Source organism: Eurosta solidaginis, chromosome 1, assembly GCF_040869045.1.
Source record: "Eurosta solidaginis isolate ZX-2024a chromosome 1, ASM4086904v1, whole genome shotgun sequence".
In the NCBI taxonomy this organism is placed as follows: Eukaryota; Metazoa; Arthropoda; class Insecta; order Diptera; family Tephritidae; genus Eurosta; species Eurosta solidaginis.
The window spans coordinates 274,265,348-274,279,986 of NC_090319.1; the positions used below are offsets into that span (position 1 = coordinate 274,265,348).

The 14,639-nt window shown below is 39.0% G+C and overlaps 1 protein-coding gene and 1 non-coding gene across 2 annotated transcripts in view; one reads left to right on the forward strand and one right to left on the reverse strand.

Moving 5' to 3' along the window:
- Positions 1–14,639, reverse strand: part of Kul (Kuzbanian-like) — a 454,968-nt gene that overhangs the window by 178,361 nt on the left and 261,968 nt on the right. The window lies entirely within an intron of this gene.
- Positions 5,838–5,934, forward strand: LOC137238956 (small nucleolar RNA U3). Its single transcript, XR_010949259.1, has one exon. It is a non-coding gene; the product is annotated as a small nucleolar RNA U3 (small nucleolar RNA).

A 14,639-nucleotide genomic window follows, 5' to 3' on the forward strand; every position in this document is an offset into this window, starting at 1 on the left:
TGTGTCACCTAAGGATTTCAGGCCAATCAGTCTCTCGTCGTTTCTTCTTAAGACGTTTGAGCGGCTGATTGACCTGTACCTACGGGAAAGGATACCTGGGGGGTTACTGTCGGCTTCACAGCATGCGTACTGCAAAGGCAGATCGACGGAAACGGCTCTCCATTCGATTGTAGAGCAAATAGAGGGGTCTCTAGAACATAAAGAGTATGCTCTGGGTGCCTTCCTAGACATCGAGGGGGCTTTTAACAATGTCTTACCGGGGGCAATCGGAAGAGCTCTGGTGGGTTTAGGAGTAGAAGCGGCTCTGGCTGAATTTATTAGCAAACTTCTATGCGGCAGAATTGTCGCAGCGGAGTGGGGAGGGACCATAATTAGGAGGAAGGTGTGCAGGGGCACGCCAAAGGGGGTGTCCTATCTCCTCTGCTCTGGGTTGTGGTGGTCAACGAGCTTCTTGTGGAGCTGGAAGCCAATGGTTGTCGGGTGGTTGCCTATGCAGATGACCTCGCTATCCTAGTCAGGCGCAAATTTCTGGACACCCTGCGCGATGTTCTGCAGGGCTACCTGGATACTGTGGCTAGGTGGGCTGAATCATGTGGATTGGCGGTCAACCCGGGAAAAACAGAATTGGTTCTTTTTACAAGGAGATATAAGATACCCGACTTCAGAACTCCTTCGATTGGAGGGGTACCGTTGGTAACAACTGACAGGGTTAAATATTTGGGAATTGTTCTGGACAAGAAGCTGTCCTGGAGGCCCAATGTGGAAGATAGGGCCAGGAAGGCCGCGGTTGCCTTGTACTGCTGCAGGGGGGCTATCGGAAAGAGATGGGGGCTCTCGCCAGGAGTAGTACACTGGCTTTATGAGAAGGTGGTCAAACCGATTCTGCTCTATGGGGTGCTGGTCTGGTGGAAAGCACTGGACACGGCGAGCACCTCCAAAATGTTAGTGTTAGTGCAACGGACGGCGCTTATCGGTATCAGTGGCGCTATGAGAACAACACCTACCTTGGCACTGAATGTCATGCTGAATATACATCCAGTAGATATTGCGGGAAAGGCAGCCGCGGCCTGGTCGTTGGTCAGGCTTCGTGATATGGGTTATATGCTTTCTGATTTCGGCCACTCTAGCCTTCTTACTAGTTTCGACTTTATCCCGGACAGGACGGACTATTGCATGCCGGTGGCCGCTCCATATACAACCTTCACCCCAGTCATTCCCCGAGGGAGGAGTGGAGAAGAGGAATTATCTGGGGCATGGGACCGGTTAACTTGTTCACGGATAGGTCGAAGTTGGACGGAAAGGTTGGCGGAGGGGTCTTTTGTCAAGAGCTAAATGTAAGCCGCAAGTTTAAGTTGGCTGATCACTGCAGTGTATTCCAAGCGGAAGTTGCTGCGATTAAGGATGCGGTGGATGAAATGCTATCCAGCGCTACTACGGTTAGGGATTTTAACATCTACTCTGATAGCCAAGCGGCTATAAAGGCCTTGTCAACTACAGTGCGATCGAGGGTGGTCTGGGAATGCCTGACCTCACTTGCGATTGCATCGAATTATTTTACAATTAAGATTATCTGGGTCCCGGGCCATAGTGATATTCCGGGTAACTGTCAAGCGGATCTCTTAGCCCGAATCGGTACAACTGAACCGGACGAAGATGGCTGTAGGGATTTCGGGATTCCGCTAGCCACCTGTGGATTGCTCTTCCATAGCTGGGCCTCGAGTCAGCTCAGCAAACGTTGAGCGGACACTACGTCTTGCAGGATATCAAGATCTTTCTGGCCGAAAGTGGATGGCAGGAGGTCTGTTGAAATAATTGGTTTCACTAAGGCTCACCTATCAATGGTCATTGGGGTTTTGACAGGGCACTGTCCCATGGGTATGCATGCGGTACGTCTCAATATATTGGAAACTCCATCCTGTTGCAGCTGTATGGAGGATGATGAGGTGGAATCACCAAATCACTTTATGCTTGACTGCCCAGCTTTTGCCAGAACTAGGCGAAAGTATTTCGGTCGTTACTCACTTGGATCTCCCGAGGAGCTATCCAAGGTTGAGATCGGGATCATTCGGAACTTTATCGTTGCTACCCAACGATTCTCTAAGTAGTTATATCTACGTCACCGTTAGTTTAGTTTATTATATGTGGTATCACAACGGACCGTCATGTTGTCCAAGTGTGCTTCCCCTATCAGGGAAGCTACCACCCAACCTAACCTAACCTAACCTGCAGATATATTGGCTGTATAAAGCCCAAACAGTTCTCAAACGTTTTCTAGAAATGAACCTTGGTAATAATCCCGAAACACTCCAGAAGAGAAACAATTCCAAAACAGCCTCAAATGGCTTCCGATGGCCTCCGATGACCTCAGGATTAAACTGAAGATAATACCGAAATGGATCTTGAATAGAATGGAAATAAAGTAATTAAAACAAATTTTTTAGTTAAACGGTTTTATAGAAAACAATACTTACATGAAATAATAATAATATTAAAAGCTAGAAAATAATTAGGTAGGTCCTGGGTACTAGTCATCACACTCCTCATTAATCTAGGGCGTTGATCAAACAATTAGACAAAAGCGTTGCGAGCGTGAAATTTCTAAAAATGTGAGGCGTAGCATAACCGTTTTAAGGTTCAGTTGGTCTTATATATGACTATCAATAGAAATATGACGCGTCCAACGCTTTTATTTAATTGTCTGATCAACGCCCTAGATTGATGAGGAGTGTGATGACTAGTACCCAGGACCTACCTAATTATATTCTAGATTCTAGTATTATTATTACATCATGTAAGTATTGTTTTCAATAAAACCGTTTAACTTAAAAATTTTTTTTTAATTATTTTATTTTCTAGTTTTTAGTCTTCATTTCATTGCCTATTATTTTTCATTCTATTTAGTTCATTTCGTGACTCATTATTACAAGGACTCTTTCCTGACAATTTGTTACAATCTAAGTCCTCAATACATAATCCTTCCAAAGACTTTACTCGACTCTGCGCCACGTATGCTTGTCCCTCCTCCAACTCCAAAATATTTTGATGTCACTTCTACCGGACTGTATGCAATATTTGTTCCAAATATGAGCCAAATCGGACATCATAGGTCACTTTCTTATCGGGAAGTTACTTAAATTTCAATTACAAAATTCGTTCACAACGGCCGTACATGCGGCCGTGCAGCCTGCCTGTCAAGTCAAGCTAAATAAAACTGTTTAAAAATACGGAAATGTCCCAACCAAATCAAACATGTTTACGAAGTTGGCCAAAAATAATACCCAAATGAAACCGGTAAAATTCATAAATGTCCTATTAATATTCTATTGAATGGGTCTAAGAAGAGACGATAGAGATTAACAATGAACTTACTTCGGCTTTCATTTACTCAAGATCAGGTTTGTCGAGGTACCTCACAAGCTTGTTTCAGTGCCCATCTGACATGGCTTTCTCAGTAAAGACAGTCAAGAGGTAATGATTGCACGTGGCAAGAGAAGGACCGATCTGTCTTAATTGAGTTAATCTAGTCTGGCTTTCCTCACTGGTTCATCAGCAACATAATTCCCAGTTACAACCCTGTGACTTGGGACCCACTTAACCCTTGTGGTGCATCGTATAGCGAATATCTGCAATCTATTGCTACCTTTAAACAAATGCTCCTTCCTAAAGAGCTTTGGTTGCTCTGTGATTGTCAGCGTAAATCGCATCGAGCATTAGATTCTTAGATAGTAACTACCGAGTAGCCTCCTTTTTGGCTCTTAGTTCTGCCGGAAAGCCATTGCAATTGCTCGGCAGCATAGTACTTAAGAAAAAGATCTTTTCGGTATATACCACTGCCCATACTTCAATTAATATAATATGACTAAAGTTTTTCGGAATAATTTCCAGAATAATGTTAGGACAAAATCCAACGGCGCTCAAGCGCACGAATACAATTAGTGCTACGCATTACAACTCTCCTCGAGCTTATCATACAGGTCGTTTGAAAGAAGACTGCGCATAACCGCTGGGGTCCTTGTGGATGCGGAGAGTGGTGCCATTAATATAAGCATTACGTCAGCTCGCTGCACTCTAGTCAGCCTGCTGTGCTCCTGCTTTCGAGTGCCGGCCACCAAACCATTATGCCATAGAATAAGATGACTTAAACAAAAGCGGTGTACATGCATACATAATACGGCTCGTTTGGAAGTGAAGACGTCCGTTGTGGCCTTGAGAGGAATGAAAGGAAAACTTAAGGCGGCGAGCAGGCGCAGAGAAGAAACTGGATAGCATTAAAGGGGTCAAATAGGAATTGGAAATCAAGGTAGTGAAAGAGAAGTAGGAGAGAGGAGTTAAGAGAACAACAGAGGGGTGTCAATAGGAGAAAATTAACGAAAGCAGTAAGAGTATGGACAAAGTGAGCGAAGATTAAGATAGGTTGGAAGAGAGAAATTCATCGCAGTTTTTCAGTAAGCTTTCTGTGTTCGATTATGGTTATGAATTCGGTTCTTTCGACTTCATTTAGAGGCTAAACTAAGGGATGTGTCGGTTTGACAGATTTACCAACTTTGCAGCGTGGAGTTGGTTTAACCATTTGTTACACTAAAAACAGCCCCAAGATCTCAACCCATTCTGCAAAAGGATTCGCGTACCACCATCACTTTAAAATTAATTAGAAAGGCCAATTAACTTGCTAAGTGTGAGTGAAGCTTTAACAAAACTTTTCTGTTGAAAACACAAATTAAATTTGCATTGCCAAAAGTACTCTTAACGAATTTTAAAAATTCAAAAATATATTCAAAGTTATTTAAAATTTCAACGAAAATAGTATAACGTATTTCTCATGAAAAAATATTAAAATTTTATTTTGAAGATTTCATACATACCACATTTAAAGTATATTAACCAAATATAAACCAAATTAAATTCTTTTCATATATAATAATTCACGCACACATGCACACTTCATTTGAATAACTTTCGAACAGCATGAATCCTTTCAAATATTTGGCAAATTCTACGTTTTTCTTCGAATAAATACTTCCTTCCATAATAGGAATTTCGATAATATTTATATGAAAGAAACACTTTTGCACTTTTCTTTGTGTGCTTGTATTTATGTATGTGTGTATGTGTATAGATGGCAAAGCAATCACTTCCTGTTTTATACTCACTATGGTTTAGAAAAACAAACACAAAAATTTTTAGATAATACAAGAAATACAATTACAATAAGCAAAGAAATTTGAATACTGCTAAAACCCGAATTTCGTACTGAATGTGCTCAAGTTCCTACAAAAGAAGGCAGATATACATACATACAATGATATGTAATATATATTAACTAAATTTATATTTTAAAGGTCTCTATGCAATTTAAGATATTTCTAAAGAATTTTTTTTTTTTTCATAAAACAAGAGATACCAAGAAACAGATATGCCGCCCCTGATGACCTGTTGTTGTTGTTCTTGTAGCGATGAAGGAGGCCTTGGGGAGTGCTATCGATGATGATGGTTCTTTGCGGATGCAGATCCGGTACGTTTCTGTAACAACTATCATTAGGGTACCAGCCCGACCATCTCGGGAACGATTTGGTATAACCACATGCAACTTTCTAGGCAATCCCACCCTCACACCCCCTAGATCCATGAGGAACTTGGGTTTCCAGAACCTCGGCTGTTAAAGAAACAGGATTCGTCACGGATAGGTGAGGTTGACAAAGCACAATATAGTTCTGGCAACCCCTTGAAAGGGTGGCGTTACACAACCCCTTGAATCGCTTTGGTGTTTTAGTCGCCTCTTACGACAGGCATACCTGTCGCGGGTATATTTTAAGCCTCCAAACCCACTGCGATCACTCCATACTATACTTAACAGGATCATTTCTGTAGTCAGTTTTCATTTACTTTCATTGCAATATAAAAGCATCTGCCGCTGATGTCGTCAAAGCTATCGGTGAGTACATAACTTGCAACATAATCAAAAGATATCGTACGAGTAGGCAATCATACTCCGGGAAGTATAATGGAAGAGAGCGCTTTCTTGACATGGAAAGAAGCTTCAATAAGCTAGAGAGGCGGAGGAGAAGAACACAAAAAGCGAGCCCGCGCAAGCAGCAAAGCAAACCCCAGATGTAGCCAAAACAAAAGCAAATATAAGCTAACAAGGTGAAACCAGCAGCTGCACTCACACAAGGAATTGAAAGAACGGCCGTGGGCATGAGCGAAAGTAATGGCGAATAGAAAAGATAGCAGCCGCGAAAAAGTGGTCAGTGCCATGAGTACCCAGTCAAAAAGCCCAGCAACCAACCCGCATTCTCTCCTGAACAAGTTATGGCGGTATCAACTACCAATCCAAGGCTGCACCTACTGTAATTCTACGATTCAGTAGAAGAACACCACAAGAAATTCTTCATTCGAAAAGGCAGTTGGCTCATCAAACAGCGTCATCAATCATGATTATCGCAGCACGGGCCAAACAATGCTTGGAAACAAAGCAGGGCGTACCACAGCAACGAAGGAACTGATGCCATCAAATGAATCGAAATGGTTGAACTGTTAAGGAAATAGCGTGCGGTGGCTCTTAGCTAAGAAAACTGACTATAACTAGCTATCATGGTTGAGGTCGCCGAGCGCTGGCTACATGCACTGTTCTGCTGTAGGGTGTCTTTAAGACCAGGTTGACTCTTTATGATCTTGAAAAATGAAAATACTGCGAACTGCCTATACAAATTTGTTCCTATACTCTGAAGTTGAACGGGTCCACCCCTGAAAGCAACAAAAAGAAATGAAATACCGCCTAAGCACATCATCACAAGGAGTACAAGTGCGTTATGTGGACGAATACGATAGGGGCTGACTTCCAATATTTTAAAATTCCAATTTCAAATCACTGACTTTAGTGTCAGATTTAGTCGGTTTATGTGCCTTTATTCACGGAGAACTTTCCTTTAATGACCCCAGAGTATATAAAATATTCTCTCTACTCCGTCCGTTATTACGAGCAATAAATCTGGATAAGTATGTTGAGAGACTTGAAGAACGTGGTTTTTGTTGATCGGAAAAAGATCAATTGCCTCCTCAATCCAAAGTGGCCCATGTTGGCAAGAGTAGGTAATTCTCCCTTGGATCTTTACGCGGATGGTTTTTCGCTGCTTATGCTGGCTTCCAGGTAAACGAAATCTTTCAGATTCTCTTATTGACGTCAGCAAGTTTTTCGTCGTGTCCGTAAGAAAATTTTCTTTGGTTTCACTTGGGTTAATACATGATCGTTAATGGGTTAATGTACAACAAGCTTACTATTGAAGTTTGGTAAAAAAATGTCTAGCGAGTAAGTTAACTTTCGTTAATGAGTAACGCTGCTTGTTTAAATGTAGATGAAGAGCTTCTGCTAAAAGTAGCTTAATTTCAGAATTAAAAAAAACAAGTAAGGAAGGCTAAGTTCGGGTGTAACCGAACATTATATACTCAGCTGAGAGCTTTGGAGACAAAATAAGGGAAAATCACCATGTAGGAAAATTAACCTAGGGTAACACTGGAATGTGTTTGTATGACATGTGTATCAAATGGAAGGTATTAAAGAGTATTTTAAGAGGAAGTTGGCCATAGTTCTATAGGTGGACGCCATTTCGGTATATCGCCATAAAGGTGGACCAAAGGTGACTTTAGAATGCGTTTGTACGATATGAGTATCAAATGAAAGGTGTTAATGAGTATTTTCAAAGGGAGTGGGCCTTACTTCTATAGGTGGACGCCATTTCGGGATATCGCCATAAAGGTGGACCAAAGGTGACTCTAGAATGCGTTTGTACGATAAGGGTATCAAATGAAAGGTGTTAATGAGTATTTTAAAAGGAAGTGGGCCTTAGTTCTATAGGTGGACGCCATTTAGGGATATCGCCATAAAGGTGGACCAGGAGTGACTTTAGAATGCGTTTGTACGATATGAGTATCAAATGAAAGGTGTAAATGAGTATTTTAAAAAGGAGTGGGCCTTAGTTCTATAGGTGGACGCCATTTCGGGATATCGCCATAAAGGTGGACCAAAGGTGACTCTAGAATTCGTTTGTACGATATGGGTTTCAAATTAAAGGTATTAATGAGGGTTTTAAAATGGAGTGGCCCTTAGTTGTATATATGAAGGCGTTTTCGAGATATCGACCAAAATGTGGACCAGGGCAGTGACCCAGAACATCATCTGTCGGGTACCGCTAATTTATTTATATATGTATTACGACGAACAGTGTTCCTGCCAAGATTCCAAGGGCTTTTGATTTCGCCCTGCAAAACTTTTTCATTTTCTTCTACTTAATATGGTAGGTGTTACACCCATTTTACAAAGTTTTTTCTAAAGTTAAATTTTGCGTCAATAAAACAATCCAATCACCATGTTTCATCCCATTTTTCATATTTAGTATAGAATTATGGCCTTTTTTTCATTTTTCGTAATTTTCGATATCGAAAAATTGGGCGTGGTCATAGTCGGATTTCGGCCATTTTTTATACCAAGATAAAGTGAGTTCAGATAAGTATGTGAACTAAGATTAGTAAAAATATATAAATTTTTGCTAAGGTTATCGTGTTAACGGCCGAATGGAAGGACAGACGGTCGACTGTGTATAAGAACTGGGCGTGGCTTCAACCGATTTCGCCCATTTTCACAGAAAACAGTTTTCCTCATAGAATCTATGCCCCTACCAAATTTCACGAGGATTGGTTAATTCTTGTTCGACTTATGGCGTTAAAAGTATCCTAGACAAATTAAATGAAAAAGGGCGGAGCCACGCCCATTTTGAAATTTTCTTTTATTTTTGTATTTTGTTGCACTATATCATTACTGGAGTTGAATGTTGACCTAATTTACTTATATACTGTAAAGATATAAAATTTTTTGTTAAAATTTGACTTTTAAAAAATTTTTTTTTAAAAAGTGGGCGTGTTCGTCATCCAATTTTGCTAATTTTTATTTTTAAACGGTTTTATTTAGCTTGAGTTGACAGGCAGGCCGCATGGCCGTTGTGAACGAATCTTGTAATTGAAATTTAAGTAACTTCCCGATAGGCTACAAGCTTGAAACTTGGAATATAGTTCAGAACCCGATGACAATGCAATAATAAGAAAAAAACTCGCCGCTAGGTGGCGCAAGGATCGAGATATTCGAAAAATTCGCATTTGTGGTCCGATTTGGCTCATATTTGGAACACATAATACATGCATGAATAGAAATCGACCTGTGAAAAAGAATCGCCGCTAGATGGCGCATGGATCGCGATATTCGCAAAATTCGCATTTGTGGTCCGATTTGGCTCATATTTGGAACACATAATACATGCATGAATAGAAATCGACCTGTGAAAAAGAATCGCCGCTAGATGGCGCATGGATCGAGATATTCACAAAAATCGTATTTGTGGTCCGACTTGGCTCATGCTTGGAACAAATATTGCATACAGTCCGGTAGAAGTGACATCAAAATATTTTGGAGTTGGAGGAGGGACAAGCATACGTGGCGCAGAGTCGAGTAAAGTCTTTGGAAGGATTATGTATTGAGGACTTAGGTTGTAGCAAATTGTCAGGAAAGAGTCCTTGTAATAATGAGTCACTAAATGAACTTAATAGAATGAGAAATAATAGGCAATTAAATAAAGACTAATAACTTGAAAATAAAATAATTAAAAAAATGTTTAAGTTAAACGGTTTTATTGAAAATAATACTTACATGAAATAATAATAATACGAAAAGCTAGAAAATAATTAGGTAGGTCCTAGGTACTAGTCATCACACTCCTTATCAATCTAGGGGGTTGATCAGACAATTAAATAAAAGCGTTGGACGCGTCATATTTCTATTGATAGTCATAAGTAAAACCAACTGAACCTTAAAACGGTTATGCTACGCCTCACATTTTTAGAAATTCCACGCTCGCAACGCTTTTGTCTAATTGTCTGATCAACGCCCTAGATTGATAAGGAGTGTGATGACTAGTACCTAGGACCTACCTAATTATTTTCTAGCTTTTCGTATTATTATTATTTCATGTAAGTATTATTTTCAATAAAACCGTTTAACTTAAAAATTTTTTTTAATTATTTTATTATTTAGCTCACATATAGTAATAGGAGTAACGTTCCTGCTAAATTTCATTATGATATCTTCAACGACTGCCAAATTACAGCTTGCCAAACTTTTAAATTATCTTCTTTTAAAAGTGGGCGGTGCCACGCCCATTGTCCAAAATTTTACTAAGTTTCTATTTTGCGTCATAAACTGAACCCATCTACCAAGTTTCATCGCTTTATCCGTCTTTGGTAATGAATTATCACACTTTTTCGTTTTTTCGAAATTTTCGTTCATTTTAAACAGCGATCTGAGATGAGTACCCAGGAAACTACATATCAAAATTTACTCAAGTTATCGTGTTAACGGACAGGCGGACGGACGGACGGACATGGCTCAATCAAATTTTTTTTCGATACTGACGATTTTGATATATGGAAGTCTATATCTATCTCGACTCCTTTATACCTGTACAACCAACCGTTATCCAATCAAAGTTAATATAATCTGTGAGCTCTGCTCAACTGAGTATAAAAACGGGTGCCCAGTCGGTATATGAACTTACTTCTTTTTCAAATGAATATCCAATTCAACTTAACTCACTTAACATAATTAATATTCCAGCAATATTTCCTGATGAAGGTTTTTCATATTTAACGTATTTGAAAGAATCTTACAAGTACGGTCCTGATTTAATTATTCTTAAAAAATGCGCCGAACACATCTATCAGCCTCTAAATGATTTATTCAATCTGTCCCTAAAACGTGGAATTTTTCCTTCTGCTTGGAATAAATCTTTTTTTATACCCCTCCACAAAAGTGGTAGTAGATCGTGTGTAGAAAAGTATAGAGGAATTGCAAAGTTTTCGGCCATCCCAAAGTTCTTTGAAGCTATTGTTACCAATCAGCTAACTTATTCCATTTCTACTTTGATTGCAGACCGCAACACGGATTTTGTAAAGGCAAATCTACCATTACTAATATATTTGAATTCACAACTCATTTTTACGGATCAATAGTCTGGATTTAGAAAAAATCTTCACACCGGTGTTATTTACACTGATTTCAGTAAAGCATTTGATAAAGTTTCCTACTCCTTACTTATCTATGAGCGGGATCGGCTTGGCTTCCAAACTGGTCTCACCCAGTAACGCAAACAGTTATTTTTCAAAATACTCTTTCAAATATCATAGACGTTCCCTCTGGCGTCCCACAGGGCAGTCATCTTGGTCCAATTCTGCTTTTGCTATTTATTGATGGTATCTGTACCACTATGAAATATTCCAAAATCTTAATGCATGCCGATGATGTATAACTTTTTGGGTCTTATGCGTCTATCGAAGAACGTCCCTTGCGTCCCTTGTGGATTTAAACTGCCTAGTTACTTAGTTCAACGTAAATTCAATCCTGCTGAATCTCATTAAATGTATATTCATGTGCTTCTCTCGAAGATCTTTGCCAATAACCTCTTACGTAATTAATAAAATTTGTCTTCTAACAGTAAACTATTCTGTGAACTTGGGAGTCACGATGATGCTATACTTAGTTTCAACCTTCATATTAATGCTACTGTCAATAAGGCTAGAGGTGTTCTGTCATTCGTGAAACGATGGTCTAAAGAATTTAGTGACCCTTATGTAACTAAAGCACTTTTAAGCACTTTAGTTAGACCGATACTAGATTCCTGATCAATAGTCTGGAATCCAAAATATCGAGTTCATGCAGATAGACTTGAATCAATACAAAAGCAATTTCTACTTATTTCTTTAAGGAATTTTCAGTGGGACTATGCGTGTAACCTTCCCCTTATACTAGTCGGTTGAAGCTTATCAATCATCCAACTTTTGCAAGTCGTAGAGAAATGCTAGGCGTAATATTTAGGGCTAAACTACTAAGTCGATTGATTTATAGCCCAATTCTTTTGAACGAAGTAAACTTTAACGTCCCGTCACGAGTTTCAAGACATCACAAACCTCTTATTTTGAGGCACTGTAGAACCAATTTCGAATTAAATGAACCTTCTCGGTGTTTGTGTCATGATTTTAACACTCACACTAATTCATATAACGAATTCAGTTTTTATCATAAAGAAAACTGTCCTATCCTATTTTAACTCGTTACAAAATCAAATAAAAGAAAAATAAAAGAAAATTTTACGTACTAAAAATGTTCACTTACTTAACAATGTTGTATATGTATAATTTCTAACTGTTATTTTATAATACTCAGCTGATGATTTGTATTCTGTAGCTGAGCAGTTTTAGATCTCGACACTTAACAAACCTCCGCCTATCAACAACTCGGCAAAAACAAATCCGTGCGTCATGCGGATGCACCTCTCGCGTCGGTTGGGCGGGCTTTGGAGGGTATTAATCCGTTGGGTATTAGCATTATTATTATTATGGCCGATAGTGGGTATGTGTAGGTCAAGCGATTATAATATGAATAACTTGTTTTTAGCATTAAAGAAAAAAACTTCCAAATTTCCGGATAAAAATTTCATTGATTTCGATCTCCTGTCAGCAAGTGATTAAAACACATAAATAATATTGGATGTATCAAATATAAGACTCAATGAACAAATAAAAATATATATATATTAGGGCGGGTCGATTTAAAAATCGCTTATTGCTCTGTGAAAATCGTATTCTAGGGATGCAAATAAGAAACTTTGCCGAAGGAACCATACCTCTAACACGAATTCTGATGTCCCCCCCTTTGGGTCGAACTTTTGGGTAGGGACAATTTCAATTCTACCTGCTGTGTCTTGTGGTGGCTTAAAAAAAAACAACACAAGCAATTTTACGATCTGCAATTGTGTCACAGTGAAACCTTCATTTTTTAAAACGGTTGAATAAAAAACCCACACAACTATGTTTACGGCATGCAAATGTATCACAGTGATGCCATGGTTTTAAAAGGGGGTTGTAAAAACGCTAATTTCTAATAATTTTTTTTAATTTCTTTTCTATTACTAAGTTAAATTCATTTTTTCATTTACATATGGTCTGACTAAATAAATTTCTAAAGAGAAAAATAAACTCCAAAAAGAAAAAACATAGGCATTTCAAAGTGGGATTTTTCAAAATTTTCCCTTACGACCCAAAGGGGGGGGGGGGGGGGGGGACATCAGAATTCGTTTTAGAGGTATGGTTCCTTCGGCAAAGTTTCTTATTTTGATCCCTAGAATATGATTTTCACAGAGCAATGGGCGATTTTTTTGCTTCCCCACAAATCGACCCGGCCTAATATATATATATATATCTATGTAGCTACAAAAGCTCATCTATATGCCTAAGTAGAATGTGTATGCATGTGTGACTGAATAGCTTTTAGATTTTTAGATTTATTTATTTCCACAAGCTCTTGTGTAAGAATTTGTCCATAAAATCCTTGATATTGACGAATCGTAGAGAGTGTGCGGGAGAGAGCGTAGGAGGTAATTTATATAGCAATGTTTCATTCGATATTGCCTTTGGCTACACAAAAATGGTTATTGTTTACGGCAATGGACAGTTGCCAATGCTTTGCGAGTATTTTATTTCAACACTTTTGTTTGGTGCGACTATGTTTTATCTGTTGTGATGCAGAGATGTGAATGTGAGACTAGATAGGTGAGAAGAGATTGTAGCCATAAACAATCATTGCTATATCCTCTTCCTAGCAAATTCATAACGACTTCCCAGCAACACCATCATTTCTATAGCCACTACCATTACCACAACTACAACTATAGCCCAGTCCAAATAGCTCCAACACACAGTGTCGATGCAAGTCAATGCAAATATTTCGTCCTTGACATCCTTCATTCAATCTAAGGTGGACTTTGGCATTGTATATTTGGATACGCAGGGGGGAGCAGAACTGGTCGCACATAGTGTACAAGTAAACAAAAATATATGTACAAGTAGAAATGTATGCTAATATGTGTATATGTATGATTATATAACTGTGATATGTAAATTCATATATATCCACGAATACAAGTTGATGCTGTGCAAATGTGCTCATGCGAGTCGAGTACACATTTGAGAATGCGAGCTCAAATATTTGCACAATCATCGCAGCTATTCAAGCTCTTAGATGATAAACGAGCAAATGGACAGAGCGCTCATATATTTGTGTGTATTAGATATATGCAAATGTACAGTGGTGTGCCATAAAATATTATTTCAAATAAGGCTATGCAAGTCAAATCGTTAAAACGGTAAATGGAAGAAAAAACAAATACTATTGCAAAAGAGCAAGCGTCAAGACAACATGCAACTGGCAATAATAACTGGCTGACGTCTTGCCAGCTCCGCTCGAGTAGTAAAGAAAGCCCTCATCAAGTAGATCAATGCCTTTAAGTATATCAACTCTTCGTTGGCGATCAAAACACTTGCGTCCTTTCGCCCTGTTATAGTAATACCAGGAATCATGGAAACAGGCAAGAGAGGTAAGCCGACTGAAACTTCGCTAACGACAAAGCCATAATTGGTGTACCCCAACTACATACGCATCAAAAGCATTTCTCTGAGAAGAAAACAATTTGGATCTGGTAGGAGCGAGACGACGAGACTTATCGCAATTAAATTTTTGCCACAAATAACAGCTGAGAAACCGA